Here is a 6,657-nt window from a genome sequence, read left to right as displayed (position 1 = left end):
CATACCAGTTAAGAGTGTTGCTGCTACTGCACTTGTCGACGGACCTTGTGTTTTCTGTGGTTGTAGACTTAATTTTAGTATTGACATTAATGATACTTTTGATCATGGTAACGGTTGGCTGACTGTAGCCATTGTACGTGGAGGTACTGGAGTTCCTAACGTACCTGGACTTGAAAGTTTTGTTGATAGAGGCATCATTGCCTATCGTACCTACCATATGGCAGAACTTGCTAATAAAGACTTTGGTAAATCTGCATATTTGTCGCCTTCTGCATTGTCTTTGTATACTTGTAATAAGAGAAAAATATCTTTAAATGAGTCTGTATTCATTTGGGTGAAAGGTAAAGGAGTATGTGAATATGTAAAGTTTGTTGGTGACTGTACTTTGTATTTTCATAAATAAATTCATTTTTATGCAATAAGCTGGCAGAAAATTGAAACTTTTGCGCTGGTGCGATAAAGATATATGTACTTGAACTCTTCCAATATTGTCTTAAAAGTTAAATATGAGGAAGTCGCGAGTTTTCATTCCCCTACCGAGTAACGTCGTAAACTCTACATCCCGATGCGATGAGGACTTGGATTTTTAAATGGGCGTTTCCGGAGAAAAAGTCAACACGAAGAGAGAACAGCCGACGCAGGCACACCGGCATTGTTGTACATCGCTGGAGAGACGAGGTAAATATCAAGACATACCAGAACGCAGACGAATGAATCTTCAATCAATGTTCCGGAACTGCCACAGAGTTTCTTAACCCGCACGCATCCATATCTGCCTGCGTTCCTGGACGTACAATTTCTGGTGCGGCTAAACGTGCATTAGCTTTGAACAATTCACATTATCTCTCTCCCTCACTGCTACTCATTGAATATAGACGATGATAGCGGGGTGTGTATTAACAAACCGAAAGTGTGCGACACTTACGTCATTTTTCATATCTTTTCGACAGTCATCCATACGTATATGGTCATATGGCTGGCATACCCGTGAGCCGCTTGATTTTCTGCGAGAATACTCGTATTTGCGTGTATTATATACCAACCTACTAAAGACTCCTAAGATTTCCCCTCTTCCAGATGATTCACATGCATGCATTTTGGATAGGACCACGATGAAAACTATAGTAACTGTCGCTTTGTACCTATATGAGGCTCAACGAGGGGTGCAAATGATGGATGTATTGAAAACTCGCAGTCTGGAAATAATTCCGTGTACTGCTCCAACCAATCAGAGAGCTTGTGTGCAGACTCTTGTGGTGCCGCACTTGATGGAAACTCAGAGTCTGGAAACAGCTCTGCATGTTCATTTGACTTCCACTCCATTGTGCAGGGATCTGTCACAGGGAGCTGACAGGTGTGCAGAGTTCGTTTCTGCTGCTGCTCAGACTTTTTTCCGTAAGTATATGATGTGGTTCGCTATTTCTATTTACACTTTTCACCTCTGATACATATTCACAAACCTGTCTGGACATTTCCAAATGTATCTTTCGGGTAATTATTTTTATTACTCCAGCAGTAAGTTATTCGTTAGTTGAAGTGCGTCGACTGCAGGTAGCATCTTCGGCCTTCTCCCTCTCTCTCTCTCTCTCTCTCTCTCTCTCTCTCTCCTCTCTTTCTCCCTCTCTCTCCCCCTCTAGTTACAGAGGGCGTCTCCCCTGCAGGGTCGTTTATAGATGAACAGTTAGCAAGTTATGCGTCCGATCCGCAACCATCTACCGTTGACGGCTCTACATACACTACTGGCCATTAAAATTGCTACACCAAGAAGAAATGCAGATGATAAACGGGTATTCATTGGACAAATATATTATACTACAACTGACATGTCATTACATTTTCACGCTATTTGGGTGCATAGATCCTGAGAAATCAGTACCCAGAACAACCACCTCTGGCCGTAGTAACGGCCTTGATACGACTGGGCATTGAGTCAAACAGAGCTTGGATGGCGCGCACAGCTACACCTGCCCATGCAGCATCAACACGATACTACAGTTCATCAAGAGTAGTGACTGGCGTATTGTGACGAGCCAGTTGCTCGGCCCCCATTGACCAGACGTTTTCAGTTGGTGAGAGATCTGCAGAATATGCTGGCCACGGCAGCAGTCGAACACTTTCTGTATCCAGAAAGGCCCGTACAGGACCTGGAACATGCGGTCGTGCATTATCCTGCTGAAATGTAGGGTTTCGCAGGGATCGAATGAAGGGTAGAGCCACGTTTCGTAACACATGTCAAATATAACGATGCGAACAAGAGCTGACCGAGACGTGTAACCAATGGCACCCCATACCATCACGCCGGGTGATACGCCAGTATGGCGATGACGAATACGCGCTTCCAATGTGCGTTCACCGCGATGTCGCCAAACACGGATGCGACCATCATGATGCTGTAAACAGAACCTGGATTCATCCGAAAAAATGACGTTTTGCCATTCGTGCAACCAGGTTTGTCGTTGAGTACACCATCGCAGGCCCTTCCTGTCTGTGATCCAGCGTCAAGAGTAACCGCAGCCATGGTCTCCGAGCTGATAGTCCGTGCTGCTGCAAATGTCCTCGAACTGTTCGTGCAGATGGTTGTTGTCTGGCAAACGTCCCCATCTGTTGACTCAGGAATCGAAACGTGGCTGCACGATCCGTTACAGCCATGCGGATAAGATGCCTGTCATCTCGACTGCTAGTGATACGACGCCGTTGGGATCCAGCACGGCGTTCCCTATTACCCTCCTGAACCCACCGATTCCATATTCTGCTAACAGTCATTGGATCTCGACCAACGCGAGCAGCAATGTCGCGATACGATAAACCGCAATCGCGGTAGGCTACAATCCGACCTTTATCAAAGTCGGAAACGTGATGGTACGCATTTCTCCTCCTTACACGAGATATCACAGCAACGTTTCACCAGGCAACGGCGGTCAACTGCTGTTTGTGTATGAGAAATCGGTTGTAAACTCCTCATGTCAGCACGTTGTAGGTGTCGCCACCGGCGCCAACCTTGTGTGAATGCTCTGAATAGCTAATCATTTGCATATCACTGCATCTTCTTCCTGTGGGTTAAATTTCGCGTCTGTAGCACGTCATCTTCGTGGTGTAGCAATTTTAATGGCCAGTAGTGTACATACATACACATAAAGACTCTGCACGCATATTATCAATTGCGAAGTCTCGATTTCAACCACTTGTACTTTATTTTCGACAGTACTGCAGCTATGCAAAACGGTGTATTGGAGCACACTGCTATACTATACCATGCAATTAATGTGCTGTTGTATCTTGTACATAAGAACCATCATTCTCAATCAACCATCATACTCTCTCGCCTATAAGCCCATGGATATTTCGCAGAACCTCTACTACACAGACTGCATGCATTGAGGTAGGATGCATTAAAAATACAGTTTGGTAACGTGGGAAATGTCTAGCAACGGCAGGAGGAAGATGCAAATATCGGCTTAATACCATGTTCCTTAGTCGAATCGCTTTCAAAATACGGTGAATAGGGTCATTTTATTAAGAGCTCACACCGCTGGAGACTTGCACGCGCAGTGTCCGTTTGTCAATACACACCACGCGACCGCCGTCTATATTCAATGTCACGGTATTTGTCCGGAAGACCACTTCATTCGGAAGCAATACTGTATCTCGGTTTATAAAGCGTGTATAGTTTTTAACATGGATATTGTTAGCGATACTTGTGTGTGGCAGACCGCTTTTTATGCAGGGCGTCAGTATCACAGCCGCTGCGATCATGTTTTTAATAGCTGGTGTCTTAAAAGACGATTATGACTCTCTTACTGAGACGTACTGATACCTCTCGCAAGAAAAAACATATGGAGCATGTCCGTCCATCCCAGAATTTTCGCTGTTTTGTTTGGTACCATCAGCATTCAGTTACTGGCGAAGTATTATACCTAATAAGGAATGTGTGATGGTTTCCCTGTGATCAGTAGACTTATAAAGTATGTTATGGCATGTAAAGTTACTGTGGTCACTGTTCCAAGATGTGCAGAGGAAATGAATATGCTAGGTAGTAAGGGAGGTATGAATCTGATGTGGAAAACTGCGATTTCAACGTACCGGTAGCTGTAAGGGGTATGAGAGATTTTATGAGGAAAATTATGACCAGTCGTAAGAAGGATACAGATATTCATTTTTCCAGAGCCACAGCTGTCAAGAAGAGGTATTTCCGATACTTCGCTCATCGTTGAATGTCATCAGAATGGGGCTGCAATCGTAAAATTCAATTTTCATTGCAGTGATAAATATGTGGCTGGTTTCCTAGGACGACACGGTTTAGCGCGCGTTGCGCGTGGCGAAGGTAGCCAGTGACCGCAACGAACTACAAAATCGATTTTTATGCAATTATAACCCAGATGGATTAATTGGAATTTCAGCCACAATCATGGTAATTTTGGGCATGATAATGCTAGGTGACAAGATTCAGGTCCATGAATTATTGTTGAAGACTGATCAGCTGATCGCAGGAATGACCTGTGCGCTTAATTTCTGCCTCTATGGTAGTAAAAATTACCGTTGGCAGACGATTCTACTACAGTAGTACAAGTTTATATGCCAACTAGCTCTGCAGATGACGAAGACATTGAAGAAATGTATGATGAAATAAAAGAAATTATTCAGATTGTGAAGGGAGACGAAAATTTAATAGTCATGGGTGACTGGAATTCGAGTGTAGGAAAAGGGAGAGAAGGAAACATAGTAGGTGAATATGGATTGGGGGACAGAAATGAAAGAGGAAGCCGCCTGGTAGAATTTTGCACAGAGCACAACATAATCATAACTAACACTTGGTTTAAGAATCATGAAAGAAGGTTGTATACATGGAAGAACCCTGGAGATACTAAAAGGTATCAGATAGATTATATAATGGTAAGACAGAGATTTAGGAACCAGGTTTTAAATTGTAAGACATTTCCAGGGGCAGATGTGGACTCTGACCACAATCTATTGGTTATGACCTGTAGATTAAAACTGAAGAAACTGCAAAAAGGTGGGAATTTAAGGAGATGGGACCTGGATAAACTGAAAGAACCAGAGGTGGTACAGAGATTCAGGGAGAGCATAAGGGAGCAATTGACAGGAATGGGGGAAATAAATACAGTAGAAGAAGAATGGGTAGCTTTGAGGAATGAAGTAGTGAAGGCAGCAGAGGATCAAGTAGGTAAAAAGACGAGGGCTAGTAGAAATCCTTGGGTAACAGAAGAAATATTGAATTTAATTGATGAAAGGAGAAAATATAAAAATGCAGTAAGTGAAACAGGCAAAAAGGAATACAAACGTCTCAAAAATGAGATCGACAGGAAGTGCAAAATGGCTAAGCAGGGATGGCTAGAGGACAAATGTAAGGATGTAGAGGCCTATCTCACTAGGGGTAAGATAGATACCGCCTACAGGAAAATTAAAGAGACCTTTGGAGATAAGAGAACGACTTGTATGAATATCAAGAGCTCAGATGGAAACCCAGTTCTAAGCAAAGAAGGGAAAGCAGAAAGGTGGAAGGAGTATATAGAGGGTCTATACAAGGGCGAAGTACTTGAGGACAATATTATGGAAATGGAAGAGGATGTAGATGAAGATGAAATGGGAGATATGATACTGCGTGAAGAGTTTGACAGAGCACTGAAAGACCTGAGTCGAAACAAAGCCCCCGGAGTAGACAATATTCCATTGGAACTACTGACGGCCGTGGGAGAGCCAGTCCTGACAAAACTCTACCATCTGGTGAGGAAGATGTATGAGACAGGCGAAATACCCTCAGACTTCAAGAAGAATATAATAATTCCAATCCCAAAGAAAGCAGGTGTTGACAGATGTGAAAATTACCGAACTATCAGCTTAATAAGTCACAGCTGCAAAATACTAACACGAATTCTTTACAGACGAATGGAAAAACTAGTAGAAGCCAACCTCGGGGAAGATCAGTTTGGATTCCGTAGAAACACTGGAACACGTGAGGCAATACTGACCTTAAGACTTATCTTAGAAGAAAGATTAAGGAAAGGCAAACCTACGTTTCTAGCATTTGTAGACTTAGAGAAAGCTTTTGACAATGTTGACTGGAATACTCTCTTTCAAATTCTAAAGGTGGCAGGGGTAAAATACAGGGAGCGAAAGGCTATTTACAATTTGTACAGAAACCAGATGGCAGTTATAAGAGTCGAGGGACATGAAAGGGAAGCAGTGGTTGGGAAGGGAGTGAGACAGGGTTGTAGCCTCTCCCCGATGTTATTCAATCTGTATATTGAGCAAGCAGTAAAGGAAACAAAAGAAAAATTCGGAGTAGGTATTAAAATTCATGGAGAAGAAATAAAAACTTTGAGGTTCGCCGATGACATTGTAATTCTGTCCGAGACAGCAAAGGACTTGGAAGAGCAGTTGAATGGAATGGACAGTGTCTTGAAAGGAGGATATAAGATGAACATCAACAAAAGCAAAACAAGGATAATGGAATGTAGCCTAATTAAGTCGGGTGATGCTGAGGGAATTAGATTAGGAAATGAGGCACTTAAAGTAGTAAAGGAGTTTTGCTATTTGGGGAGCAAAATAACTGATAATGGTCGAAGTAGAGAGGATATAAAATGTAGGCTGGCAATGGCAATGAAATCGTTTCTGAAGAAGAGAAATTTGTTAACATCG

The sequence above is a fragment of the Schistocerca piceifrons genome, chromosome 8 (assembly GCF_021461385.2).
Source record: "Schistocerca piceifrons isolate TAMUIC-IGC-003096 chromosome 8, iqSchPice1.1, whole genome shotgun sequence".
NCBI lineage: Eukaryota > Metazoa > Arthropoda > Insecta > Orthoptera > Acrididae > Schistocerca > Schistocerca piceifrons.
This window is presented reverse-complemented; position numbering follows the sequence as displayed.